The sequence below is a fragment of the Carlito syrichta genome, unplaced genomic scaffold, assembly GCF_000164805.1.
Source record: "Carlito syrichta isolate Samal-C Ts95f unplaced genomic scaffold, Tarsius_syrichta-2.0.1 Scaffold317479, whole genome shotgun sequence".
Lineage (NCBI taxonomy): Eukaryota > Metazoa > Chordata > Mammalia > Primates > Tarsiidae > Carlito > Carlito syrichta.
Genome location: NW_007261575.1, coordinates 181,962 through 184,134, shown reverse-complemented (window position 1 = coordinate 184,134; position 2,173 = coordinate 181,962).

Below are 2,173 nucleotides of genomic sequence, written 5' to 3'. Positions count from 1 at the left end.
CTGCTGGGCTCCGGTGATCCTTTCCACCTCAGCCTTCCAAGTAGCTGGAACTACAGGCGCGCGCTACCATGCCCGGCTAGTTTTTTATTTATTGTAGAGTTGAGATCTCGACAAGTTGCCTGGGTGGGTCTCGAACTCGTGGGCTCAGGCAATTCACTCACCTTGGCCTCCCAAAGCACGGGATTACAGGCTGAGCCACTGAGCCCAGCTTATATCTTTTCTTTTTTGGCTTGTGGAATTGTGCTCTGCTTAGAGAAAAGATATACTTCAAAACTATATTTTAAAATGTTATACTTTTTTCTCACAAATTTTTCTACAATTTGTCTGTTTTATGTTTTATATGAAATTCTGTCTTGAATTTATTTTGGATAAGGCAGGAATTGTAACATAGTTTTTTCTCCCTAAATGTTGAGCTAAATGGTTTTCCCTAAATGGTTAGCGGTGGTTCGCACTTATAATCCCGACTTTGGGAGACTGAAGTGAGAGGACGGTCTGAGCCCACAGGTTCGAGACCCGCCTGGGCAACTTGACAAGTCCTCGTCTCTACAATAAATCAAAAAATTAGCTGGGCATGGTTGTATGCACCTGTAGTTCCAGCCATTTGGATGACTGAGGTGGAAGGATCTCCTGAGCCCAGCAGGTTGAGGCTGTGGTGGCCATGAGTGTGCCACTGCCCTCCAGTCTGGGCGATAGAGTGAGACTCCAACTCAAAAAAAAAAAAGAATTAAAAAAAATGATTAGCTAATTGAACCAACACCATTTTTTGAATAATTACTCTTGTCCCCAGGCTTTTATCATCTTAAAGTGTGAGTAGTAAATTTTTAGCTAACATTTAATTTTTTGAATTAAATCTCAGGCTTATTCTTTTGACCCAGAAGGTCATTCCATGATGGTATAATCTACCTAAGTCTTTGTTTTAACTGAATATTGATTTTAACAGCCAGGCATTTGGAATTTAACCAAATTGTTAAGTTGGTGATCAAGCTTCTATAAAATTGTATATCTTTAAAAATGTACATAAATGAGGCCAGAGTATACATGCTATATTTAATTTTTAAATTTAGTAATGTGTCTCAGCTATTCTTTCATATCAGGATATACCATCCCTAGACATTCATCCAAAAGAAACAAAAGCCTATGTCCATACCAGACTTGTTTTTTTTGTTGTTGTTATTTTGGGTTTTTTTGAGTTGGAGTCTCACTCTGTCACCCAGACTGGAGTGCAGTGGCCACTCCCAGCCACCACAGCCTCAACCTGCTGGGCTCTGGCAATCCTTCCGCCTCAGCCTTCCAAGTAGCTGGAACTGCAGGCGTGCACTACCATGCCAGGCTCATTTTGATTTATTGTAGAGATGAGTTGAATCGCCAAGTTGCCCAGGTGGGTCTCGAACCTGCGGGCTCAGGCAATCCACTCACCTCAGCCTCCCAAAGGCGCGGGATTACAGGTTGAGCCACCGAGCCCGGCTCCATACCAGACTTGTATACAAATGTTAGTACAGCTCTGTTTGTAGCAGATCCAAACTAGAAACTACCCAAATGTCTTTCTTTTCTTTTTTTGTTTTTTAAAACAGGATTTATTAAGAGGACAGAAAACCTCCCACAGTGGGAGGGGACACGAGGGGGTCACCTCCAAATGTCTTTGCACAGGTGAATGACTAGACAAACTGTAGAATATCCATATGATGGAATACTAGCCAACAATTGAAAAAAGAAGGAACTATTGACACGTACAACATGGATAAATTTCAAAATATTTACGCTGAGTTAAAGAAGCCATACAAAGAGTAGATTCTGTATCATTGTGTTTGTATAAAATGATAAAAAATGCAAACTACTCTAAAAGGGGAAAAAGAGATCAGTGGTTGCCTTGGGACTAAGGGTAGGAAACAGGAATAAGGGAGGAATAGATTGCAGGAACACAAGGAATCTTTGGGGTGGCAAATATCTTCATTATTCATGTGGTCATGGCTTCACAGGTCTATGAACATGTAAAAATGAATCAAATTGTTTAAATGTGTACAGTTTGTTATATATCAACTGTATCTCAATAAAAATGTTTTTAAAAATACAACAAAAAGTTTTCAGGAATTGGTAGTATGTTTACTCACATACTCCACAAACTCAATTTTATCAAACATGTTTTTGAAAGTTATCTGTATCTGTTAATGAAATT